Source organism: Meriones unguiculatus, chromosome 1 (genome assembly GCF_030254825.1).
Source record: "Meriones unguiculatus strain TT.TT164.6M chromosome 1, Bangor_MerUng_6.1, whole genome shotgun sequence".
Taxonomy (NCBI): Eukaryota; Metazoa; Chordata; class Mammalia; order Rodentia; family Muridae; genus Meriones; species Meriones unguiculatus.
In genome coordinates this window covers 58,796,105-58,823,840 of record NC_083349.1, presented here as the reverse complement: position 1 = coordinate 58,823,840, position 27,736 = coordinate 58,796,105, and the positions used below count along the sequence as shown (strand labels likewise).

The 27,736-nt window shown below is 47.7% G+C and overlaps 2 long non-coding RNA genes across 2 annotated transcripts; both read left to right on the top strand.

Annotated features, from left to right (window-relative positions):
• The first annotated feature begins 21,425 nt into the window (after positions 1-21,425).
• LOC132655899 (uncharacterized) lies at positions 21,426-23,941 on the top strand. The gene is made up of 3 exons (XR_009593849.1): positions 21,426-21,576; positions 23,131-23,205; positions 23,663-23,941. It is a non-coding gene; the product is annotated as an uncharacterized LOC132655899 (long non-coding RNA).
• A 1,993-nt stretch (positions 23,942-25,934) lies between these two features.
• Positions 25,935-27,616, top strand: LOC132655896 (uncharacterized). The gene is made up of 3 exons (XR_009593845.1): positions 25,935-26,070; positions 26,637-26,788; positions 27,344-27,616. It is a non-coding gene; the product is annotated as an uncharacterized LOC132655896 (long non-coding RNA).
• The last annotated feature ends 120 nt before the right edge of the window (positions 27,617-27,736 follow it).

The window sequence follows — 27,736 nt, the reverse complement described above, 5'->3', positions numbered from 1 at the left end:
CTTGCCAGGGCTACAGTTTTTGTCTCAAGAACAAGTGTGGGGGTGGGCACTACTGAGAATGGAAATTGCCTAGTGAACTGAGGGGAAAGCATGCACTCAAAAAGCTTTAGGCCACGGTACTCATGACCCTGCCCAGAATATTCACAAAGGAGTCCGCTTTGAGCATGTTCTGTTTGTTGTATGAATTCCAGAAGAGGAACTGCGTACAGCTCTGTCAACTGGTGCGGGTCCAGACCCTGGGTTTTCATGTTCTTTAATGGTCTTGCCTGCACATTCGCGCTGTCTCTTGTCTGTCTGTGGGTCCCTGGCTGTCCCGGAACTCACTCTGTAGACCAGGCTGGTCTGGAAGTCACAGAGATTCCCCCTGCCACTACCTCCCAAGTGCTGGAACAGGAATCCTAACAAAGCCTGGGTCTGGGCTTCCAGTCCTCATCTGGTCCCCTCTGCTCTGCTGTGGACACCACAGTTAAGTTTCTGAAACAGAGATTTTCCTGTCCTGCTTGAGTACATCTCCTGACTCCTTATCTCCAAGCAATCTAGACTCTCTGTGCCCGGCTGGCATTCACAGCCTCCCCTGCACATTCTCCTCTCCACACCCCTTCAGGCCCGGTAACATCGGCCTGAATCGTTCTTTAAACACTTGGGGCCTTGTGTTTTCGGTAACATCTTTCGCTACCACTTCGTGTTATTGAGTCTTTCGCGGAACTGGCGCCCTGCAGCCTACAGCTGTCTGCACGAAGCAGTAGGATCCCGCCCCGCTTAGCCAGGTCCCACCACGGAGGAGACAGTCGGGGGCCCAGAGCCCGTACTCAAGGTCACCCGTGGGGCAGAGCAATGTGGGGCCCGCAGCTCTGCGGTCTTTCCTCCTCCTCAGAGAGGCCTGTGGGGGGTGGGGGGTGGGGTATCCCCAAGAAGCTCTCCATCAGCTCCACCTGGGGGGGGGGATGATGACGGCAAGGTGCGCGCGCATTTCCCTCCCCCCATTAGCGGAGCCAGGCTGGAGGCAGAAGGGACCTCACAGCCGCCCCTCCCCGCGCGGCTAGGCTGCAGGGGCGGCGCCTCCTGGCTGGATCAGCCGCGGGCAGAGCCGCAGCGCGGCCGCTGATTGGCTGCGCGGGGTCAGGCGCTCTGGGCCGAGTGAACGCGAGTAACCCCGGGGGCGGATGCTGACCGATAGTAACCCCAAGGAGGGGCCCTTTGCGCTGGGTCCCTCAAGGCGCCTGGACTCCCAGGCCCGCCCACTGCAGAGAGGCAGGGCGGGAAGAGGCGGACGGTGGGGACGTGAGCACCTCGGAGCGTATGTTTCCACAGCGTTGTTCCTTCTGCGCTGAGCTTCCTTCTGTGGGAGTTTTAGTGGAAAGTTTAGAGACCACACAGCTGTTGGAGCACACAAATGACTGTAGTGTGTACCTTAATGGTCCTGGGAATTGATAGCCCGACTTACTGTAGAAAAGACAAGACTGGACGCTACAAGCGTCCTGCTACTCACTAGAGGCACATTTTCCCCACCTTATTCCCCAAGAGCAAAGGGGCTCGGATCTGTGGGGACTGACTTTTGTGGAAGGAAGGAGAAAAGAGACAGATATGTGGACACATGAATTGTCACGGGGGACCGCCATTGCTGGTGGGAGCCTAAAAATGGTGCAGGCAGTGTGGAAGACAATTTGATGTCCCGCAAGAAGAATTACCGCAGAGCCATGAAATCCGCTCCTGGTTGCCCACAGAGAGTATTGACAGCAGGTTCTCAAATATTTGCACGGAAATATTCATAGCAACACATTTCACACTTCCTGAAAGCTGGAGACAGCTGTACCCCAACAAAGGGTACTTCAGCTGCGGTACACAGCCCAACCCGGTGTTGATCAGCAGATGGGAATGGGGTACTGACAGACCTCGCAGTGTGAATGAGTGCCCAAAAAAGCCGTGCTGAGAGACGAGATCCACGGAATACAGCAAGCTGTAGGATTCCGTTTCTGTGAATTATCGCCAACAGGTAAATCCTAGAGGCAGAATGTTAATTGTTACAAGGCATAAGGAGCTGAGTGGAGCTGGGGGAAGACCACCGTTCACTGGGTGTGGGTTTTCTCCGGGAGAGATGAAAATGGCTTAGACCTAAAGGTGGTGTTTGCACATCATTATGAATGTGCGAAGTGTCACAGCAGTGTTTGATTTAACATAGCTAATTTTATGCTGTGAAATCCACTTCACTTTAAGTATGTGTATGTGGCAGAAATCATAGGCCATAGAGGAATCCTGCTGCCCTCTAAAATTTTCTAAGAAAGGGGAAAGTAGAGAGCCTTGAGTAACGCTGTGCCTGTCTCTGCCTTTCCCCTTCACTCCCCTCATTTCCTCTCCTTGCTCACAGGTCTTATATAGCCTGGTCCTGGTTACTCACACTGTTTCCTGTACAGAGTGCCCCAGAAGCAGATGTCCCGTTGGTCCTCCCAGCATCCTTACTTGGGCCCAAGTCTCTGAGCTAACGCAGCACGGGATGCCCATTCCGTTGTTTTTACTCTGGTGGTGACTATTGAGCCCAGGGCCTGTGCGTGCTAGGCAAGCTCTGAGCACTGACTCCCCTTTGTGAGCCCTCTAGGACATGGCTGTCGAGGGGTGACCTGGGGAGCAGATCTGAGTTTTGCCAGGAGGAGCAGAGCTTTGTTTGTGTCTCCAAGATAGTCCCAGCTCCTTGTAGCCTGGGCTTGTTGCCTGGGCTGTTTGCCCCTGTGTCCAGAGTAGCTAGTGGCCTGTGTCACGGAGATTTAACTACAGTTACAGCATGCTCCCGCTTCCGTGGCATTAGCCACGGTTCATAGGGCAACGCAAAGTAAAAACACATAATAGCATCTCTTGATTTCATTGAGTACCGACTGTTCAGGCTCAGGGAGACACTTCTATGAGAGGAAACTGGGACTGGGTAATGCAGCTCAGTGATGGAGCTCTTCCCCAAGCAAAGCGTAACCTCCGCCATCTCCCCTGCTCCCCAAAAAGAGAGGGTTGGTCAAGAGGACTTTACATGACAGTGGCTGCAGTTAGGAAGCTGAGAAGAGATGCCTGGTTTTTCTGATTTCAGAGTGCAGCCTGAAACTTAGGTGCGGCTGGATGTTAAGGTGGTCACGTGGTAGGAGTGGGGTGGGTTCTGGGAGAACTAAGGGAGCTTGTGCAGAATGGTTGCCTAGGTTCAGCATCCCACCATTCCCAGGCAGGGAGCAGGACTTTGGCTTCTTGGGGAAACTGAGAGCCACTGGCAGGTAATGGATACCACAAGAGGCTTCCGAAGTCCTCTGTCCTCCCTTAAACACGGGGCAAAGCCAGGCTTCTGGAGACACACTACTCTCTAACCGCTGTTCTCCAGGGGAAGCCACCTACATCGTGAATTAAATCCAGCCAGTGCAGTACCTGCTGCTGATACAGTAAAAATGGTGCCTCCTCTGGCAGCATCCAAGTAGACAAATGTCATTGTTGTATCATGGTGCCCTCCAGTCCGATAGACTCAGAACATACATTTCAAAGTCGTAACGTTGTATTTAGATCTGAGCCATGGCCTGCACCTTCTTTGCCAAGGAAGAAAACGCTGTCTGCATTTCCCATGAGCTGCAACCAGGTTAAAGCAGCTGCGTTTGGCATACTGTTAGAGTTTGTCTCCTTTGACCTTGAGGTGGTGGGCCACCTGACCCTGGAATTTAGAGAATACTGTTTCCTTTAACCAAAGCCTTGGGTTTCATCCGTGTTTCCATAATCCATTTGGTTTTGGATTAAAAATAACCAAGTACATATAGTGTGCTGATTTGTTTCAAATAATTTTTTATGTGTGTGTGTTCGTGTGTGCATGTATGTGTGTGTGCACTTGCTTGCTTGCTTGCAAGCGTTTAGAAAGCTAGGAGTTATTCGGAATGACAGACCTTCAGATTAGCTCTGAGTCATGATTTCATCTAGAGTGAAGCCAGCCTCAGATTTGAAAGTTAAATAAACCGGCAGAGCTTGTTCCAGCAGCTTTTTTTTTTTTTTTTTTTTTTTTTTTTTTTTTTAGACAGGGATTCTCTATTTCACAGAGCCCTGCCTGTCCTGGACACACTTTGTAGACCAGGCTGGCCTCCAACTCACTGAGATCCGCCTGCCTCTGTCTCCGTAGTGCTGGAAGGAAAGTGTGCATCACCACAACTCTAGGAGCTCTTGGAAGCCAGGATGCTGGTCAGGAAGCTATTGCAGGAACACAGAGCTTCCACAGGCTGTGGTGTCTGCCTTCACAGATCAAGTAGACAGAGAAAAGACAAAACAAAACCCACCTCCCTGCAGTGGGCAGGAAGTCCAGCCTGCTCTAGGAACCTGGAAGGCCCTCCCTGGCCTGCTTCTTTTCCCCTGCTGTGTCAAACATCAGCATTCTTAGGGGGCTCTTTGTTTTTTGGGGGCACATGTTCTGGAGATAAGAACAGACTGTGGGCAGGGCTGCAAGGTCAGGATGGGTCTCTTGCTGCTGCTCTCAGCCTCTCCCGTGTGCTCCACGTTGAGTCTTTGTGAGGGAATAGGATTCATGGAGTCCTGGCTGTTCCCCAGGCAGCCGCGTCAGTTTGTGGTGCGTTTGATTTAACGCCAACCGACTCTCTGTTTCCTGCTGCCAGAGCTTAGCCTCTTAGGAAGGGCAGGTTACTAGGGTATGACTCAGTCAGTCTTTGTAGATCCTGCTGCCTTTTGGTGTTTAAAGGTGCAGGAAGTGGATTGAGTGATGGGCGGGTCCCAGGAAGCTATATCAAAGCCCCAAAGTTTCCCAAACAGTCAGGTCAGCGGTGGCACATGTCTTTAATCCTAGCACTCAGGAGGTAAAGGCAAGTGTTTGAGGCTAATCTGGTCTACATAGTGAGTTCCAGGACAACCACAGCTACACAGGAAAACCCTGCCTAGGAAAACCAAAAGAAGAAAAAAGAAAACAAAAAGAAAGAAAGAAAAACACATACATCAATACAATGAGCTTTAAACTGACAGCAAAGAAAATGATGGCAAAATTTTTCGTATGCCACACTGACCCACTTGAATTATAATTGAGAAACTAGAAAACTCAGGGAGAGAGAGAGAGAAAAAAAAAGCCTTGTACTTTCAGTACCATAACCATCTTTCATGGCTCTTTTTGTTCAGCCTGTCACTCTGCCAATCAGTTGCATCATGAAGCTGTCGCTCTGGCTGCCTGTGAACCCCTTATCACTCACCTCAGTCTCTGGAGTGCAGGCATTACAGATGTGGTCCACCATGCCCAGATAGGATGTCTTTTAGTGTAAATATTAATGGTGATACATCACAGAGGAACTGGGGCTCATGAAAGGACCAAGCTCCAGACTCATTTCATTAGGATATGTCATTGCTCACTCAGCAAATTCTCAATTCCTGGGTGTCCTTGTTCAGAAAATGAGGAGCTGCCTACAGATCTTGTTTGTTTGTTTGCCTTTCTTTCCTTCTTTCTCTCTCTCTTCATGTAGCCCTGGGTGTCCTGGAAAGCGCCTGCTTCTTATTTTAACTGCTTCATGTCCTCCCCAGCAATCCTGTAATACAGTAAAGGGGCACCCAGCTCCTTCTTCCTCTAATTCAAGTTTCTTCAGCATCCCTCGTCAGAGTGAAATCTGTGGAAACATTTTCAGGATCCGGTCACTATGTCATTCTGTTAATCAGGAAGATGGGAGGAGAAAGACCACCAACTCAAATCATCATGGCCAAATTCATTAAAGCAAGCAATTAATTAGTTTACAAACGGGGGATTTGGTGGGTGAAATAGTCAGGGTTACAGGAGCAGAACAGAAACACGATAAGTTATTCCTACGGACCTGAAACAGACATTGCAAGGTGGGCATAACACGGTCTTCATAACAACAGGTAACATAACAAGGTGGTCGTAGATGGTCATATAACATTTTGAAACAAAGGTAGGGTTGCAAGATGGTTATTACCTTTTTGAAAAAACGTGACTGCCATTCCTGGAGCAGGCAGTGCAGACCCATTTGTAGTTAAGGTTACAGGTGGGGCATGGCCTGATCCCTGAGAAACAGAGGTTTAATCATAAACAGGGGTGAACCTAGATTGTTTTTATTATAAGATGGTTTTAAGCCTAAAATGGAGGGTGGCTGCTTCTCCAGTTCCCCATGAATTTTGGGTTGCCCCAGCACTACCTTCTAAATGTTTTATCCAGGCAGGGCTTCACGAAGTTCTGTCTGCCCTGCAACTTCCTATGGACCAGGCTGGTCTCAGACGTACAGAGATCCGCCCGCCTCCGCCTCCTGAGTGCCATCGTTAAAGACAGGGGCCACTGATCCTGGCTTGCATATTCTTTTTGGATGGATGCCTGGAAATTTTACAGATGATCACTCTGAGAGCAGCATGCAATATCATGAACACGGCAGAGCAGAGAAATGAAAGGCGTCGGATGAATCCTCAAAGCTCTGAGAGCGGCTGTTCTCAACGATTCTGGACACACCCAACCTGAAGACTTCTTGCTTCATGAAATAAGAAATTTGTTTGCTGTTAATGAGAAAGAGGAGCCTTTCCCAGAAGAGACTGTATTTTCTGCTAAGGAAACGTTTCTGCTTCATCCGAAGCCTAAGTTAGATGGAGACTTGGGCGTTTGCCTCCGTATCCCCTGCTGCCACACACTCAGGAGAGAAAGAAGGTTGTGTGGAGAGGCGTGAACAGTACTGCTAGTGGCTTATTTCCAGCTCAAAACCAATTATGCTATCCTGCAGGGTCACTCTTGGCCCTTATTATTTACCTGTTTTACAAGTTCTCTGCCTAATAAAGATCTTTTCTCTGTCTACAGAGTAAAACGTGGGCTCTAGAAAATCAATAGGGCCTTCTTTAGAGGTCATATTCCATTTCTAGCCTGAGGCTCGAGAGAGCTCAAGGGACTAGGTTACTGGGAGACCTTTACTTTTGATCTCCGGAAAGCTTTCTAGGATTTGAAAGGTAAACAGCTGCATAGAAGGCAGTGAGGGAGAGGACAGAGGAAGGTGACAAGAACACAGGAATGAGAGACCCGTGGAGGTGGAAGAAAGAGAAGGGAAGAATATCTGTTTGCGAATCAGAAATGTCAGCGTAACCTTCCAGTATGAGCATTTAATTGCTTTGCTGTACTGAAACGGGCTAATCGTCTTTAGCATCTGGGAACACTGAGCCTCTGGGTAATTTCTGGAATGGGGACCTGTTAGAAGTACCCTGCTGGATGAGGTTGCAGCTCTTGACTAGACCGATAGCCATTATGAGCTCCGTGCCAAAGGCCAGCTTTATCTGTGTAGACACAGACTCCCCTAGCCACACTTGATATAAGGCCTCTGACACAGCTCCCTGCTAGCTCTCCCCTCCCTACGCCTAAATGTTAATTAAGCACTGACATCCTACTCTTATGATTGGCGAGTGCTGTATAATGCAAATCAAGCATCCCTGAAGTACCAACCAACTATGTTCACCTATTAGAGCCTCCCACCTACTCCCCTAGGGGTAGATAGCCTTTGTTCTCTGGAATTAAAGTTGAAAAAGCCCTCAGCTGTTGCCAGGGAGTGTGATCCCCTGTACTGTTCCAGGCACACTGCTCTTCTTGTCTCTGGCCCCTCCTGACTTCAGGGGCTGCTGGGAGGCAGTCCCAGGCAGAAAGAGAACCACAGGAACCAAGATGGCTTTAAACTCTGCTCTTCTTGTGGCTCCAATCTCTGGTTCTTTTAATCTTTGCTAAAACAGAGGCCTTGGACACTCTGTTCCGGCCATAAATCAGGCCAAGGACAGCCACGCAGTCAGCCGATGAAGAAGGTGGTGAAGTTGACGTGCCAGTGGTACTCGCTGGCAGAGTAGCCATAGGGGAAGTCAAGATGGTGGTTGTGGAACCTTTGCCTGGAACAGGAGCAAAGTGTGGTAAAACTATAAGCCAGCCCCAATTAAGTGTTTTCTTTTTTAAGAGATGCCATAGCCATGGTGTCTCTTCACAGTGATAAAATACAAACTGAGACAGGGAAAGCAGTTAAGGGGCTCAGAGATTCCTGCTTCCTGCTTTTTGCACATCTCCAACCTATCCCGTACCTCAAGCCTTGGGAAATCCTGACATTGGCACCTGAATGGATGGACCCAGTGTTTTCTACTCTAGAGTCGACATCCCAGGCACCATAAAGAAGGATTCCAGAGAGCCTGGTCACCATGACCTGCCTGGTGAGAGGAAAGTCTCTACCAAAGTGCAAGGTGTAAAAGAGATACAGGTTCTTAGGAAGAGCCATAACGCTGGGAGAAGAGGGACTATGGGAATAACTCAGAGATCCGCCAGCCTCTGCCTCTGCTGGGATTAAAGCCACCGCTGCTGTCTTAGGGTGTGTGTCTCACAAAAGCGAGTAAGCAACACATCTTTTCACACAGCACTGGTGTTCCTCGTGAGGCAGGAAGCGCCAAGAGAACGGGCAGCATCAGCAAAAAATCAGAAGAAAGGAGGTCTGGCCAGTGACCAGAAGATTCCCTTCAGCTGCTTCTGGCTCCTGATTCTCTCAGCCTTGACCCTGTGACGGGGGAAGGGATGTTAGGCAAAGCCACTCTGGCTGCTGGGAATGTAACACAAATGGTACAGAACTAGCTGTCACCCCAGTATACACGAAGCCCCGGGCTCCATTCCTAGCATAGTGTAAACTGGCCATTGTACACACCTCTAATCCAAGCACGCAAGAAGACCAGAAATTTAAGGTGGTCTTCGGTTACATAGCACAGTTAGAGGCTAGCCTAGGGTACACGGGACCCTGTCGCCAAAAACAGAAGAAATAAAAACCCTCAACTCTTTTAAGTCTTAGAATTTCCCTCTGGCCTCCAAAATTCTGAGAACTCTCAAAATGAGCTCTTCTCTCTGACTGAAATGTAAATAAAGTTGTTCTTGACACAAGACAGTTGGCAATGTGGGGAAATGTGGAAACTCCACAACAGTTTGCCAATTCTTGGCAGTATTGCTGTTCCTGAATCTACTCCAACACTAACAATGCTCTGTGCTCATCAGGTTAGGGTGAGCGACAGGTAAGGAGAGTGGTAATTGAAGAAAACTACCCCCAGCCAGAGCAGCAAATAGAGAAAATCAATAAAGAAGAGAAGTCTTATCAAGGAAGTTACTCTGGCCAGGGTTTCTCAAAGTGTACACATCTGGTTTTCCATATTAGGGCTGCATAATGTAACAACATGCAAAATGGGGGAAGGTGACAGAAACTAGAAGGGAGAGTCATAAAACAATGACGAGGTGAAAATACTTTTCGGGTGGCATACTTGAAGTATGTCTTGAAGTGTGCCTTCTTTCTTATACATTTTAGGAAAATAGACATTTTTCCTACACATAAATACATCATAGATCAGTATGAAATACTGACACTACTGTTCCGTTTATTCACTTCCTTCCGAAAGCAAAGCAGCAGCCCTGGTGACTAGAGAAAGGCAAATTAAAAGGCCAGTGCATTTGATGGTGGTTTGACTCTTGGGTTTCCCAGGATGGTGGCTTCCAGTTCGCCCTTGAAAACATGAGCTTCACAGTGCCAGCTAAATTACCCAGAACGCCCTGGGAATGACCATGATGAGGAAGAGCCACAGTGAAAGCTGCATTTTATAAGTTCGGTGGCTGCCAGGTTAGAGAGCTGCCAAGGCGCCATTCATGCAACTCTAATAGCGGAAAAATGCCGCAGAACAAAGCATTTATTGAGTCATTAGCAGGCAGGTTCCATTATGGGGAGGGTGTCCTGGTGTCTTCTTTAGTTTTGGGGTAAAGCTCTGCTTTTTCCCTGAACCAGAGGGATGCAGGGTGCAGAGCGTGCTCATTTCTTCCTAGTAGAAACCATAACAGAAACTGTAAAGTGCCCTCGGACTCACCTGTAAACAACTGATCTTCAGAGGCTGCAGAATTTACTGCAGTTTGAGATGTCACACCTTGTACAAACTTTCCTATGCTCCTCACAAGCAGAGGTAACAGTTCCTCAAACAGCCTTCTCCCCTTTGCCATTCTTGCCTCCTGAATGCCTTTCTGTTGTTTGTTTGTTTGTTTTTGCTGCTGGATCCCCTCAAGAGCCACAGAGACAGTATTTAAACAAGGAAAGTTCTTCCCACATCCCCTCTGAGCCGGAACAAAGCCCAAGGTGATTTGCTACCTCAGACCTAATTTAGATTGAGAGCATCCCACAGACAGGAGCTAACCATAGCCTGAGGGGAAAATCCTCAGTGGGGCCTGAGCCCTGCAGCCACAGGAGGAAAGAAAAGCTTGGGAGCAGAGTGGAAGTCCTCTGTGGAGCTCCACAGAACTGTCGACAGTAGCTTCATACTATGGAGCTCTTGGATCCAGTGTCCTCAAATTAATGCAGCATATTGTCCTGATGGAAAAATGGAGCTAGAGTGTGTGCACTCTGGTGCCTGCTCCGATCATAGTTCTCAGGTGATGTCTCTGGTCCCTGAGATTTGGATTTGTTCCCTTCCCACAAGGATGGGCTGCTAATGTTCATGCTGAGAGTAGGCTGTATCTCATAGCACCGTCCCCAGAGGGCACTGGAGAGGGCCCTGCCCTCAGTGTTGGCAGAACGGCTTCATTTCTGCCCTCTATTCTTTTGGGCCACTGCAAAATGCAAGAGCCAAACTCTTCTGAAACTGGCAGTCTGGCAAATGCTAGAGCAAAACCATACTGGTTGCCAGTCTTGCATTTTTCTTTCTGACATACAAGAAGAGGCCCTAGTTTAAATATGGGAGGTGAAGACAGCCGAGTTGTACCACGTGGCTTTGTGTTCCACTACAGAGATTTGGAACACACATCTCTTGATTGTCATTCTCTTGGCCTAGTTGCTCACCAAATGGTGCAGGCACAGGAGTAAGTAGGTCACCAGGCAGGCTCTGTGTGCCAACATTCTCTCCAAAGTTGTAGCACACGCCCATCAACAGAACACCAAAAGGTAGCTGGTGAAGCCCTGGGCTTGGGACCCAGTTCTGATCCCTGTCTTGGCATCTGAGGTTCAACAATCACAGAATGTCTGGCCAAACGTGGAACTGAGACCTACAGGAAGGTGCTGTAGGGAGATGAAACCACGCGTGAAGCCTGCCCTCCTGGGAAGGTGTGGAAGGTCTCTACAGTCTGCTGCTCAGCCTCTGGGGTCTCAGAGGAGCTAAGGAACACAGGTGCTCCTCTCCATCCATCACGGCCATCTGCTTCTGGCCTCTTCCCACCAGGTCCTCTGTGGCAGTGATAAAATGATTTAACCGAAACAAAGTGACTTTTTTTACTCTTTACTATGTATACAGTGTCCTGCCTGCATGTACGCCTGCACACCAAAAGAGGGCACTAGATCTCATTATAGATGGTTGTGAGCCACCATGTGTTGCTGGGAATTGAAGTCAGGACCTCTGGGAGAACAGACAGTGCTCTTGACCTCTGAGCCATCTCTCCAGCCCCGACTTTTTCACTTTTAAACACTATTCTGTTGATCCTTATAGGCACCTGGGAAAACTGCTTTCCTGAGGAAGGAGTTCTTAGTCATATTTTGCTGGAGCGGCCTAAGGGATTCCCAAGGCAAAGTTTGAATGGAGCAAACATTCCTACCTCCAAGTTGTAAGAGCTGCCAAGTTTCCTACACCACTGCTCTCCAAGACAGAGCTGCCAGGGTGAGACCATTCCTTGTCTTCTGGAGAACCCTGACTCCCTCCACGCAGACAGCAACAAGTCGTCCTGGGTCTGTAGGGCTTCCTGCTCCTCCGGATTCAGGCCTCGTGGTCAGAGGTGAAAACACCAGTGGGTCTAGGGAGCAGCTGTGCCCTCGTCCCACACCGTGAACCCCATGGAGCTAAGTGAGGAAGGATAGGTGTGTGACGGTGACAACTGGTCTCGCTTAGTCCAGCATCGTCTATTTTCTTTTTTTTTTCCAAAACAGTTTTTCTTTGTAGTCCTGGCTGTCCTGGAACTTGCTCTGTAGACCAGGCTGGCCTCAAACTCAGAGATCTGTGTGCCTCTGCCTTTAGTGCTGGGACTAAAGGCGTGCACCACCACCCCCGGCTTAGTTCTGTTATCTTGAAAACAAGGGCTGCTAAAGGCTCTATCCTCTGACCCATTCGTGCCAAGGAAGGATGGAAACAGCGGTGAGCCCTGATATTAGAAGGTACAAAGTCATGGTATCTCTTCGCCTCAGCACACACAGGCAAGACACAGACCAGATGGGGAATGGAACATGAAACAATTTCTTTTTTTTTGCAGCCTTATTTCATTTTTTAAAAAGTAGACTTCTTTTTTTCTTAAAGATTTATTTATTTGTTTTACGTATGTGAGTATGCTGTCTTCATGCACATCAGAAGAGGGCATCGGATCGTATTCCAAATGGTTATGACCACCACGTGGTTGCTGGGAATGGAACTCAGGACCTCTGGAAGAGCAGCCCGTGCTCTTAACCGCTGAGCCATCTCTTCAGCCCCCGCCTTATTTAGTTCTTAAGAATATTTTGTTGACTGGAGTGTGCTGCACCCTGGAGCCCTGACCCACCACAGCAAACCTACACAATCTCTCCACAAGCTTTTACAGGAACCTGCTTCCTTCAGGGCAAACCAGCTGGGTCTGGCCATGGGTGAGGTCCAAATAGTTTTGTGGAACTGCCTACCGTTCCTTCCTTTTCAATGGTCTTTCCTTTTCAGTAGTCTCCTCTTGCTCCGTTTTCTGGCTGAGTTCAAACCGGAGTTGGTTCCCATGCCTCTCAGCTCGGGACTCCATTCATTGTAGCAGGGAGAGCTGGGTTAGGCAGCAAGGCGAGCGAGTCACACAACAAGGGCCATTCAGGGGCAGCTGCAGTTCTGTCCATAGGTGTACCCACTTAAGGTTTGTTCCCCAACACCCAAAACAAACAAACAAACAAACAAAACTGACAGTCTTGCATTCTAATCCCACTAATCTCTATTTCTAGCCCAATTAGCTTTACAAACCAAAGAGAAAGTAGGTGGGGAAACCCGAACAGAGAAGAATCATTGCCCTGGGTCATTAAAGGACAGTGAAAACACTGAGGTACTGCTTCGGGATAGGGAAACCTGGTTATCCTAAAGCCAGGTGGAAAACTTGCAGGAGGGAACCAGTGTGGTCCCATACAGAGCTCCTCCAGGCAGAGAACTGTGAGGCTGATGTGTTTCCCATCATCCTCTGCTTTGGGTGTGGCACTTTCTTCATCTGGGTAGCCTTGTTAACAGCCCACTTGAGTCTTTTATTTCAGCATGTGTGTCTTCTTCTGAGTTCTGTGGCATCTTCTCTGAAAGACAGGTGATGGGAGGGATGTATATGCCATAATAAAGGCCATGAAAGGAATCTGCATGTACATGTTATTACTGGCTCAAGCATGGGCACTATTAATGGCTTGCCTGTTCTGAGTTAATTCCCTGGCCCAGGTGGCACCTGGAGGATGCCAGGTGATGCTAACAGCCACTACTTAGACTCAGGGTCCTGAGTGCTGAACCCAACTGCCCAGAGATGCACTAACAGGAGAGAAGTGCAGAAGATGAGGAGGAGAAAGGTGGCAAACGTAGGCTGAGGCTGGACCACCTCATCAGAGGGGCAAGACTGACCTTTGGAATGGCTTTGTCTTGCTCCCTACAACCTGCTGGCTGGAGGTGAAATGTGAGACACATTTCTGTGATGGTAACACACTGCCTCTCTATAAAACACAGCCGAAGGATTCCGTCCCCGTCTCTGCTCGTTGGCATTTGTGGTGACAGACCTCGCAAACTGGTTCTCTGGAAGCATAAATCCTTTCTTCTATCCTTCAGGCTCCCAGAGGGAGGCACTGTAGGGAAGAGGGGTGGTCCTTTACCAACTGAGATCAGTAAGGAGCAGAATGAGAGTAGAAAAGATAAAGGAAGCTGTGGGGAACACTCTGATCTGTTATGCAGCTGGAGGAAGGCAGAAGTAGAAGCACAGGCCTGGATCCTGTGTCCAGGTTTACCCCATTATAGAAAAGAATCTGGAAACCACATAGACAAGGTTGGGAGTGGACCTCAGGATGACTGGGCAGAGGAGGGAGGTGAAACATTAGCACCTCTAGTAACAAAGGCAAACCCGAATGAATGCATAAATGTATACATGTTTTTTTTGTTGTTGCCAACAGGCTTTATTGTTTCAGGGCTCTGTCACCTCCCTTACCCTGCCTGTTCCCTCCCAGCTGAGCTTTCACATCATTCCTGTTACAACATCACATTACAAAATAGCCTCTAGAACCAGACTGCCAGAAAAGCAGTAAAAAAAATTTTTTTTAATTACCAACCATTTTTTAGGGTATCTAGAGACATATTAGTGGGAGGAATCAGGTTTTGTTCAAACCTGGCCTGGAAGACAACAATTCTTTAAACCTCACATTTGGAAGAACTTGGTGCTTTAGAGTTTCACAGGGAAAAAAAAAAAGATTAGGGTGAGAAGATGGGTAAGAAACCTACTTGCTGGGCTCAGTGGTAAAAGGTTTGCCTAACATCCTTGAGGCCCTGGGTGAGTCTCCAGTACACACACACACACACACACACACACACACACACACAGGCACGCACGCAGGCCACACGGCAGAAGAGTGCACATACTAAAAATTATACCACAGGGAATATTAAGTAAACACCCATTCATATATAATATGAAGGACAATACAAGGATGTGAAGAATGTCAAACTGCATTGATAATTCGTAAATTCAAAATGCCAGTAGATCCGTACAAGCCAGGTACTTCAAGCCTTATTGTACAGGTACTTAGCGGGTCAGTGTAACACCAGCACCCACAAAAATATGCAGCAACAGTGGTAGCCATCTCTTTAAGGTTAGATTTCAATTTAGAAGCAGCGGAACCATCAGCAGCTCTTATAATTGGGATGCTAAAGCCGATGTAAGGAGAGATTTTGACTTTCTGTATGACCCCGTAGCAGTGGCTATAGACAAAGATTTGATGGACCACCAAAGAGAACTACAGTTATTACCGTGATGCTCAGCTTTCTAACAGAAAAACTTTAGGCATGTTTCCAGCTAAATCACAGAGGGTCAGGAATCAAGGATAGCCCAACTCCTGTTTAAAAACACCAAACTGGAGTGCAGGGCAGTGGTGGTGTGCACCTTTATTTCCAGAATTTGGGAGGCAGAGGCAGGTGGATCTCTGAGTTCAAGGCTAGCTTGGACTACAGAGTGAGTTCCAGGATAGCCAGAGCTACACAGAGAAACTCTGTCTTGAAAAAAAAAAAAAAAAAAAAAACAACAGCAAAAAAAGACACCACCTGGAAACACAAAAAGAAGAGAAACAGAAATGCTATTCACAGTCATAAGACCCAGGAAATAGAAGTATATCCCCACAGGAAAGCTTGGCACCACAGACAGAACTACCTACTCGAAAACCAGACACAAGGCTACAGAACAGCAACAAAACGTCAGTACATTAGTGAGAGAACCGTGTTACCCACATTGACATCCACAGTCATTCTGACTTCTACAGCAGTGACAGCCATGACACTGTGAGAACCTATGCAGAAGCCAAGAGAAAGGCTAAAACCGGCGGTCTCTCCTGCAGGGGGACATCTGTGTTCCAACACTCATTCTAGTTTGACAAAACGCGATGGAGCCGTGCTTCCTCCTGTGGTCAGTCATCATACCATACCACTGTTCACGTTCTCATCATCTCTGTCACCATGGCGACAACATCCCTATTTTACTCACAAGGGCAGTATTAATTATTATTGTCCATCTGCTTAGAGTACACCTGCATCTGCTGCTAGCAAGGTCACTAATTCTTTAGGTCAGCCTATAGAGAGCACTGTAGGGAATTCACGAGCTGTATTCTTTGCAGAGTATAAACTCTTCCTGAGACAAATATTTTACCAAGTCAATGGATATACCATGACAAACAGAATACGGAGTACAAACTTCTAAAAACTAAGTGTCCTTATACATGACACATAAAAGCTTACTGTGGCAGTTTGAATGAAATGGCCCCGTAGGCTCGTTGAGAGGGGTACTGTTAGGAGATGAGGCGTTGCTGGAGTAAGGGTGGGCTTTGTGCTGTCTGGTATTTGCTTTCCTCCCCGCTTGGGGTATCCAGGCTCATCGCCTTCTTGGAGGACAGCTTCAGTTAGACTGCTCATTTAATTGGGGGCAGGGAGAACAAAGGCTATTTAAACCTTTGGGGGGTTGAGTACTGGCTGTCAGTGTAAGCATCCATCATTGGCCAGGGCCAAGGTGCTGGGAGTGCCTTATTTGCCTGAAGAGGAATTCCAGATGCTTGCTGCACACGACCTTACAAGGAGAGAGGAAGTTTAACTCGTAACCTCACCACCAGACTACAGGACCGCCTCAAGGGTGGCACGGGGCACCCTTGTGCCCTGTGGGGTAGAGGGCATAAAGCTACATGCACCAGGATATGCAGTTCCAGGGCAGGGAGGGAGCAGGCCTAATCCTGCAAGTCTCAAGATTTCCGGGGTTTGGATACACCTCTACCTCACTGTCGCTCTGGGCAGACTACCCCAGTCATGCTGCTCCCCAACCCCACATCTCCCCCTTTTTGTTTTATAAAGGGGAGGTATCATCATAGTTATCAGCCTCTAGGTTGGGAATGGTTTGGTATTGAACCAGAACTTCGTGGAGGCCATGGCCTAGCCAAGCTTGTCCTGGAAGTCATCAGCTAGGCACTGTAGCTGGTCCTTTTGCTCTGAAAACACGCAAACCTTTAAAGGTAACATTGTAGCTACTTTTCTACATTAACACATGTATGGAATGTGCAGTGTGCACAAATCAGCTAATGATGATTCTCTGCTCTACGTATGAGCAGGTGAAAGGATCTGTAAGCTTTCTAAGTCCGCTTGGAATATATTACCAAACTGTATACAGTGTTCTGCCTGCACGCCAGAGGAGGGGCACCAGATTTCATTGTAGATGGTTGTGAGCCTTCATGTGGGTGCTGTGAATTGAACTCAGGACCTCTGGAAGAGCAGCCAGTGCTCTTAACTTCTGGGCCACCTCTCCAGCCCCCAAATTGTAATATAAATTTCCATCCATGCTATATGAAAGGGTGGCATGTAATAAGTAATGAGGACCTGGTAGCCAACAAGATTATTGGCTAATGTAGAGACATTTATGTCTCAGCTAGTCTCTTGAGCTATTTTCATGTACAGGAATCAACATTTACATCACTCATGTCAGCTGTCTAATCTTAACATTGAAGGAATCCAGTTTTTTGCTTCCTGTTAAGAGAAGAGCAAAACCTTTCCCCTAACGCAACACATTTTCTGACTTTTATTTTGAGGTTAACACATCCTCAGTATATGATCCTGTTTTAACTCCACAGTCCTTTCTAAAACCCAGCGGTTGTTCTTTGTTTGTTTGGTTGGTTGGTTTTTGTTTTTTAGCAGCTGTGTTACCTTTCTCACTGACATTTTAAAATTTCTGAAGTCACTCTCCAAAATTTATTGCAAGCTCTTTGAGCCAATCTTTATTGGCTGCTTGTAATGATATTCTCCATTATATCTTCCCTCCCACCCCCACTCCCCCCAGTTCTTTCTTATATCGAGCACAGGAGTGTGCCATGGAATGCTGAAGTTGGAGCTAACTGTGTGAGTGTTACTGTTACTAACTGTGTGAGTGTTTCAAGTTTCTCCCTATGGGAGGGGGGCCATGAAGGGACCTATAATAAAGAGTTATTCCCACTATTAGGGAAAACCAGAAAACATGTTCACAAAAATCAAGCAAAGAAGCAAGAAAATTTTAAGTTCTGGGCCAGCTGGGTTATTTCATTTCTGTCATTCTTGGAAGTCAGGTGTTGCAGCTCTGTGTTGGCAGGCCCTTCGCTGAAAAGCTGACAGGTGTGCTGTGGCTAGAAAGTTCCAGCCGAGCTGACAGGCAGCTCCCAGCCAGAGTGCTGTGAGTGCCAGCTGCCATCAATTTCTCTTTCCCAGCGGAAATGTTTGCAGCAACGACGGCAGACTGTCTTGGGGACATTGGGGTTCTTTGTGAGAAGGATCTTTTCTTTCTTTCTTTCTTTCTTTCTTTCTTTCTTTCTTTCTTCTTCTTTTTTTTTTTTCTTTTTTCCACCTAGGTGCTTTTCTACCTTGACAGTGCACAGCAATTGACTCAGGGATGGTTGGGGTGGCTGCAGAGGGCACTGTTCCCCGGGGCGCTGAACCGTCCAGTGGCGGATTGGGTGGGACCAGAGTGTTCCAGGACAGAAGGGCCTTTTATTTCCTTCTAAGAGATCAGAAGGAAGCTGGAAAGTGCTTGTGGGAAGGGTGAGCCAGGGTCGAAGCAAGTTAAAGCTACCCAAAAAGGTCTGGACGAGGCTCTGCCTAACAGGCCACCATGCCTCCCGCCAGAATGAGAATGGACGAAAGCTTTGAACTGTAAGCCAGCTCCAGTGAAATATTTCTGTTATAAGAGTTGCTGTGGTCATGGTGTCACTTCACAGCAACAGAAGCCCTAACTAAGACATATATACCAGGGCACTTATGTACCAGAATGCATAACCCTAACTACCCTAACTAAGAGACTTATACCTCAGATACTGATGTACCAGGATAGTACGTAAACAAGGAAATCACGTATGTACAGTTTCAATATATATAACAAATATACCCACATATACTAGCAATATGGGGGACCTTATAGAGATAATATGTCTTAAGTCAGTCGCTGAGGTACAGATTTATGGCTGTACTCAGAATCAAATGCTTGGGTTATTAGGGACTCACAATGTGTAGAGGTGAATGCTTTCAAGGTCTTCCACAAACAACTGGCACATGTGAAGAATTCAGTTGAACTCAACAAGAGTGCAGTTACAGGACTAGCTACAGACTCAGTTGCAGTGACAAAAGGTATTACAGATAGCCACACAAAACGCACATTCTTCTAAACAAACCCTCAAAGCAGGAACACCAAGCACTGACTCACCACCAGACTGGGACCTCTGATCTGGATTAGACTAATTCAGCATAACGTGTCCAGTGCATTTGCCTCTTTCTAAACATTGCTCTTATTGTTAGCAAGTTTGTTTGATTTTTTTTTTCCTACTTAAGATGTGTCCTCAGCCTCTGTGATACATTTTGTAAGAGGAACAGTGTGTGATGTCTCTTGATGCAGAACCTTGGGTCCCTGGTCTCAGGAATCAGGGAGTAGATCATGGCGATCACTCGGTGCCCTGCTCCAAGCCACTCTATATTGTCTGAAAAACTGTGAAATAGCACTTCTCTCCGTTCCAAGTGCAGATGCTGAGACACAAAGGTCCTGCGTTTTGTTTAAGCAGATTAACAGTCATCTCTCTTGCACAAACCGTGACACACACTGACAGCCAGCTAGCCACACAAGTCAAGTACCACCTACGAATAAAAGTAAACCAGCAACATACAGACACATGGCGGATAAAAACCATCCCCGAAAAGCCAGGCCCGCAAAGCTAGTCAACACCACAGACCCACAGAGGAGGCTGCATCCTCCCACCTTGACCACGCAATAGGACATCACTGGTGCCCATCAGCCTGTCACCAGGCCATGTGACGTGCACACCACAGCCTCACAGGCTTCTCAGCTGTATCCCAGGGGTTCAGTTGAGCATCATGTCCTCGCGGGAAGCGGCCCGCTTGAATTGCCATTCGTGTAGACCTACATTCGGCAACCCTGCATCCTGAACATCATGGCATTATCTGGTTCCCTAGAGAGACATTTTCTGGAGACTGCATCAGACCTTTGACCTTTATCACAGCATCTTTGAACACCCTCGCCTCTTTAACCATTTCGTTGTTATTCTATAACTTCTGTTTCTCATATATGGAATCTATCTTACATTCTACAACATATATTCTATTATATAGAATAACTCAAGTTATTCTATAGCTTATCGTGCAGTGTGGGGTCTGAGATTTAATGTTAGTAATTAGATGAGAACAAAAGAATCTGTGATTGTCAGTGACCATACTATCACGTGAAATCAGTATTCTCTGGTGAGTTACAGCCAACAGAATCGGCTTGGCTTGCATACTTATCACTGTTCAATATTGTGCAAAGACACAAACACATTCGTCTACATTTCTGACATAGTCAGTCACAATTGTGAACAGAAGTGTCTCCAGAATTGTCAGCATTGGTTACAACAGAAGTACAAATTTAAATGTTAGCATGGATCCACTAGGTAAGTGAGATTGTACCTCTTAGATGTTTAGAGTCATAATACTGTAAGGCCAGGCCAACTTCACTGAGCAGAAGAACAATGAAAACTAATTTCTTTGTGTATTTCACTTAAGGACATAGAAAGGAGACAGGAAAAAACAAAACAAACAAACAAAAAAACACCTTTAACTTCTTACTCTCTTTGGTTCTGAAATACTGGTGCCAGATAATATACAAAAAAATAAGTGCAAATGATGGCAAGGTTTGTTTTCAAGAAGAAATGTAATCACTTTCTTCTTAAAATTATTTCTTTTAATTTGGGGGAATTATAATATAAATACATCATTTTGTCCTAAGTACTTAAATGCAAGCTGCTCACTGTGGACAATGTTATTTGTATATTTTCAGGGCTGACTTTGGGCAGCAGATAACCAACTGGTATGCTCTTCCCTGAGCATGACTATGCTGCTCTCAGCATTTCCTTACTGCCTCTAGTTTTTTTGTGTAGTACTGAGGCCTCACAGGCTTTCCCTCTGTCCACGTTAGCACGTTTATTGTTGCTGCTCAGATCATGCTCCGCCTGTCACGGTGGTGAGACTTTAAGGGTGTAGCTTCTGACATTACTACAAGACACAATGTCACAGCAAACTCCCTGATCCATTGCCCCTCCCAGTCTTTTTCCCTTCTTCCGCTGTGTATCTGTTGGGACAGATCATTTCTCAGTGAGGAGTAGTTAGGTGAAGAACCACAGAAATGGCTCAGTGGTTAAAAGCACTTACTGCTCTTGCAGAGGACTAGGGTTGGATTCCCAGCTGTCACACAGTTGCCATCTTCACAGCTGTCAGCAACTCTAGTTCCAGGGGCTTGATGCCTTCTTCTGACATCAGCAGACTTTTGCATGCAATTGGTGCATATGCACACCCTCCCCCACACACACATACACACACAAGCACACTCTAAAGAGATTAAAGGGGTGCATCATCATCACCTGGAGGACAAATAAATAAAGTTTTAAAAAACAAGCCAGGTGGAGACAGGAAGATCTGGAGTTTAAGGCCAGCCTGGTTTACAGCTTGAGGTCCAGGGCAGGTAGGGCTACATAGTAAGACTCTGCTTCAAACAAACAAACAAACAAACAAGCAGTTAGGTAAATGAAAAACAACAACAAAAATAAGCAAACTGTTCATAGTTTCATATTCTATTTAGTTAAATTATGATTTAGAAGTTATATTAAAAATATGAGTTGAGGAGAAATTAGTAGAGTTTTGCATATTTTTAGATCCTTAGTCTTCTTACGTTTCTCCAATCCAGTAGTGTCCCATGAAACAACTAAGAACATGAGCTGCTCAGGTCCTGCAGCCCCCTGAGCTGGAGCTGGGTATCCAGATTCAAATTGAGGAGATCCGGCCTGATGTGTGGACCACGCACAGGTTTCACCAAAATGCTTCATCCATCAGCAGAGACATTCAAATTGCAGACCGGTATGAAAAGGGAACGACTTCTTGGCTGTGACATTCCAAGACATCAGAATAAAAACACCCAGTCATGGGACAGTAGCTCATAGGACTGCCACCAAATCTCAATGTCATCACCCATGCTCAATGCCACACTGTGTGACCGAAACATGAAGGGAGCAGACAGACCCCTCCCCCATGCACAAACTACCTTTTACTTAGAAACAGGAGACTGCAGTTGACTGCCTCATCCTAATAAGGAAGTCTTTTATTATTAAACCCTGACAGTCATGCAGCCTGAAGTCATCTGATATTTTTCTGTTTCATGTTAAACAAACAAAATCTAACCCCCCAAAAGAAACCTAAGATTCTGCTATCGTGCTATCGACTGATTGTGTTTCACCACTGGAGCTGCTCTAAACATAAGCTGTAAGTTAAGGTCAACTAAAACTAAATTTGCTGTATTTTTGATTTTTAACTTGTTTAGGAAACAAAATGCTTGGCGTGAAAATACAAAGCCTGGGCTGGGTGGTGGTGGCACACATCTTTAATCCCAGCACTTGGGAGGCAGAGGCAAGCAGATCTCTGAGTTTGAGGCCAGCCTGGTCTACACAGTGAGTTCCAGGACAGCCAGGGCCACACAGAGAAACCCTGTCTTGAAAAACCAAACCTAAACCCAAACCCAAACCCAAACCAAACCAAAACAGCAACAAAAACAAAGCCCAGACTTTGAGTCTTAGAACCCAAGTTATAAAGTATGTCCCGTGTTTGTATTCCCAATGCTATGGAGTTGGGAGACAGGCAGATTCCTGGGGCCTGCTGGCTAGCCAGGCTACTGGGTTAATAAGAATGGTTGGAGCATTCACACAGCACACAGTAGAGAAACCATGGTAGTGCCCATCACTCATAATTCCACGATTCTCCCAGACCCATAGGAGGAGAAGCTCGGCTATGGTTCTGGGCCAAGGACATAGATGCCCTTTCTAACAGACACTCAGGACAAGGAACAGAAACAGCAAGGGCACTGCCCAACCCACAAAAAGCCAGGTGCCAGACCAGTACCTTGAGGATCTGTGACCAAGGGGCAGACACACCTTCTGTTCTATGTGCTAACATGGAACCACCCCACCCATGTACTGGGCATGCTCTGCAGGCATGGGCTTTGCCAGAAACCAATGGGTGCTGGTCCCCATTGGTTCCCATTCTCTTGCCTTTATGTCCAGAACACCAGAGGGAGAGCAGGGAGATTCTTCTGTTGACCCATTGGAATTTTGTTGAGCCTTCATGGTGACCCTAAGAGGTGGGTACTAACTGGAGAAAAGACAAAGAGATAAAAAAAAAAAAAAAAAAAAAACTCACCCATAGGTCTGGCAAGATAGCTCAGTATGGTAAAGGTGCTTGCCACAAAGTCAAATGACCTGTGTTACATCCCTGGGCCCTGCGTGGTGGAAGGAGAGAACTGTCCAGTTGTCCTCCAGCCTCTGCACATGTGTGATGGTCAGCATCCCTCATTCCCCCACAAGCGTTTAAAATTTCATTTTCTGTTGTCCTAGTTGTTTGCTGTTTTGTTTTGTTTTTTAGCCCAACACAAGCTGAAGTTAACTGGGAAGAGAGAACCAAAACTGAGAAAAATCCTCCCCTAAGATTGGCCCGCAGGTGAGATTGTGGAGTGTTTTCTAACTAATTGGTGATGTGGGAGGGCCATCCTCTCTGGGTAGTGTTCCGGGGGTGGACAGGAGAGCTGGCTGAGCAAGTCAGGAGGAGCAATAAGTAGCACTCCCCCATGGCCCGTGCTTCAGTTTCTGCCTTGAGTTCCTGCCCTAACTTGCTTTGATGACAAACTGTGATGTGGACATGTAAGCGAAATAAACCCTTTCCTTCCCCAAGTTGCTTTTGGTAAATTATCACAGCAACAGAAACCCTAAGGCATACTGTTGGGAACAAGGAAAAGAAACTTATTCTAAGTACTACCATTTCATTTTCAAACTCCATTTAATCATAGGGAGAAACTAAATTCAAGGTTCCAGGCCCTAGGGGAGCTGGGGACTTCCCAGTAGCTGAGCAGATCCTGGTGTAAGGGCATCTCAGGGACAATTTCCCCTTCTTGCTGCAGGGCCAAACAAGTTCATGTTCCCAGGTCCAGGAAGCTACTCCTATCCCGATTGATGGAAACTCCCTTGCTCAACCCCTTATGTCAAAATATGTTGGCCAATGCTACAGCCCAGCCTGCTCCCCTCGCTCTGTGGTTTTATCCTTTAAATGTGCTGCCCAGTGTCCCTTCAGGGTCGTAGCTCCCGAGTCGGTTCTGCGGCCCTGATCAATTAGGAGCAGCTTGGTTACAATAAATGTTTGTCATCTGCATTGACCTGGTGTTTGAGTTATGTTGGGTTAAGCGGCCCCCAGAATTAATATGGGTGTTTTGTTTGCACGTATGTTCACTGAATACCCTGCCCACAGAGGACAGAAGACATCAGATCCTTTTTACAGACAGCTGTGAGCCATCATGCACATGCTGGAAATCAAACCCCGGTACCCTTGAGGAGAGACCAGTGTTCTTAACCACTGAATCACCTCTCCAGCCCTAAGTAAATGTCATTAAAAAAGAAGAAGAACTCACAGTTACACCATCGAATTTGCAGTGGTGTTGGAAAATAAGCAGCCGGACTGAGGTAGGAAGATTGCAAATGAAAGACTAGCCTGAGCAATTTAGGCAGTGTCTTATAATAAACAAACAAGAATAAGAACCCAGGGGATATAACTCAGTGACACAGTGCCTGCATAGCCTGTGTGAAACCCTAAATTCTACACCTAGTAGGGGAGGGGGGGGAGTAAATCAATATCACTCTTTCCCTTCTGTCGGTTGTTAGTTTTATGTCAACTTGACACAAGCTAGAGTCATCACGGAAGAGGGAGCCTCAGTTGAGAAAATCTCTCCGTAAGATCCAGCTGCAGGCAAGCCTGTAGGGCATTTTCATAATTAGTGATTGATGGGGAGGCCCAGCCCATTGTGGGCGGGGCCACCCCTGGGATGGTGGTCCTGGGTTTTATGTTCTATGGGAAAGCAGGCTGAGCACGCCATGAGGACCAAGCCAGGAAGCAGCATCCCTCCACAGCCTCTGCATCAGCTCCTGCCGTCAGGTTCCTGCCCCGCTTGAGTTCCTGTCCTGACTTTCTTCAGTGGTGGACCATGACATAAGCCAAAGAAACCCTTTCCTCCCCAACTTGCTTTTGGTCCAGGCTCTTCATCACATCAATCGAAACCCTGGCTACGACATCCTGTTTCACTTCTCTCTCCTTTTCCTTCCTTTCCTCCCCTCCTTTCCATTCTTTCTTCCCCTCGTTATATGATGCCCAACCCAAGTGAAACTGTGTAAGCAAAGTGCTCAATTAACAGAGGTGCCTAGAATTGGGTCCCACAACGTATGCAGGTGAGGGGCCTCTGCAGGGGACTGCCTGGCACGGTGCTGGAGCTGGAGTGCCGAAAATAAGGCAAAAACACCCACACGGAGAGACAGTCTGCTATGTGATGTTGAACACAATACAGTGAGGAAACTGAACACTTAGTGAAAGAGGATTTCAAGTAATCTCCAAGAAAACTTCCTTCTGGAAAGGGCTAAAGTTCGGGGCGTGGCGCGGGGGGGTGCGGGGGACCTCTATCCTTGTCACTACTTACGGCTCTAGAACTGTGACCAGTGTGATAAATCTCAATTTAAGACCAACCGTCAAGGTTATGGCATATATGTTAAGGCAAAGGGAGAAGCCACACCTTCATCTCGTATTTAAGAGTGTTTTATAAACCCAGGAAGGAGGCTGGGGAGCTGGCTAGGTGGAAAAAGTGCTTGGCATGCAGTGAGGGGAGCTCAGCTCCCCAGCACCCACATAAAAGCGCGGCTTCCGTGGACGCCCATCTGTAGTTCAGGAGGCTGACTCGGGATTCCTGGGCAAGCTAGCTAGCTAAACCGGCACAGCCCCGGAGTCAGCGAGACCCTGCTTCAACTAAATCAAATGAACAGCGACCGAAGACACCCCGTTAAGAACCCGTGGTCTCTGCACACAGGGGCTCCTGGCTGCGCGGCCCAGGCTAGCTCGCGGACCCGCAAGCTTTGATCCCTAGTGACGCCAGCCTGCACCGCCCCTGAACTCCTGGCTGGCGTGCTTTCACGACCTACTCCTCCGTGTGCTTTGCTGAGGTGGCACTCTGCCTCCTAGGGACCGCCTTACCCTGCCCTGTTTGGTCTGGTTCCGTGACCTCCAAGGCAGCGGTGGGCCGGAGCCCACACCCGAGGTTTCTGCGTTCCTCCCTGGCTAAGGGGGCGGTCCGTGGGGGACGTTACCGCATCCCCCGGGAGGCTCTCCCTCGTCCTTAAACCCGAGCGCGACCGCAGGACGCGCGAGCCGCTCCGGGGCCGGGGGCGGCGCCACCTGATTGGAGCAGGCGCGGGCAGAGCCGCAGCGCGGCCGCCGATTGGCCGCGCGGGGTCAGGCGCTGTGGGCCGAGTGGACGCCCGTGACCCGAGGGCTGTGAGTGATGGGCAGCGACTCGGGCGGCTCACTGGGTTGGCCTGGGTGCGGCCTGGTTGAAGGCCAGGGTAGGAGTGTGAGCACCACCTGCGGTAGAGCAGGGCTGAGACCTTTCTCGCAGCCACCGCCTTCTTCGCTCAGGCTTTAATGGGGTATTCGGTCCGCACAGGGCGCTGAAGGTCTATAGGACAGTAGGGTTGGTGGGGGCACAGTAATGCCCGAGGTGTGTGCCCTTTAGTGACTTTTAAGCAGTTTGCAGCCTGACCTCCATGCTCTTGACCACACTTCCTCTTCTGAAAAAGGCAAGGCAGGTTTTGGCTGTTACTTGAGCAGCCTCTCTTCCACCCTCTATCCCCCCCCCCAGGGAGTGTGTGTGTGTGTGTGTGTGTGTGTGTGTGTGTGTGTGTCTTTCCTGGAAGGAGGGAAAATGGCTGAGGCATTTTGGAAGACAGCTTGGTAACCCCACAGAAAGTTAAATAGAATTGCATACAAGCAAATTACTCCTGGATATGTCCACAAATCGAATGAAAGCAGATATCCAAATATTTGTGGGCAAATATTTGCAGCACTCCTCACACTTGCCAAAAGGTGGAGCCAACCCAGCTGTTCACCAGTAGATGCACTGCTGCCCTGCCTGTGCTGTGCTCATGAATGGCCAACTGGCAACCACGAGGAGTGAAGTGCTACCTGAATGAAATGGGCTCGTGACCACCCCAAGGTACGGTGTTTATTGTAGATATGAGGGAATACAGCCAGAGGCATCTGGAAGAGTCCAGAGCAGGAAGAGAAAGTAGGAGACCAATCATGGCCAGCAGAGAATCGGGCCACAAAGGAGAACAAGGGGGAGAACATGAGAGAGGGACCCAAGATGACCAAGAGCCAAGAGGGCAATGAGGGTGCATGGCCAAAATGGCAGGGCTATATAGTAATGGGGCATGAGCTGGGGACGGTTAGGGTAGGTAAGAGCTGAGAGGAGGCACAGGTACTGAGTGAGCCGAGAAGCCAGCACACAGTTTGGTATGCTAACAGGCTAGAATCTGACAGTACTGATTTATGCTACACAGTGGACGATTGCCCAAAACATAGTGCTTGGAGTGGGCCAGCACACATGGGTCATAAATGGTCTAATTCCTTATCTATGAAGTGTAAGGCAAGTACATTCTTACAGACAGCACATTGGTTGGGAACGCCGGGAAAAGGCTGGCTTCTGGGTGAAAAGATTAGGTGTCATTGGTGAATGGTTATGAGAGTTTTGGGTGATGAAATGTTTTAGCAGGCTGTGGTGTCTCCCGGCACTTGGGAGGCAGAGACAAGTGGATCTCTGTGAGTTTGAGGCCAGCCTGGTCTACAGAGCAAGTTCCAGGACACCGAAGACTACACAAAAGAAAAGAAAATGTTTTAGGGAAAATGCCGGCTACACAATATTGCGAATGTACCAGATGCATTGGATTGCACACTTTGGGCTGCTTTTACATTTGATGTTGTGAAATTCTACTTTGCTGAGCATGGAAATATGTGGAATAAACAAAGCTACCTTTCACAGTCACTTTCCTCCTTTTTCTCATTTCTCTAGGGGCTCACAGTGTCTGTTATAGCCTGGCCTGGCCTAGGCTACTCACTGTTCCTGTATGAGAAATGGTCCAGGGGGATAAGGCCTGGTTGTCCT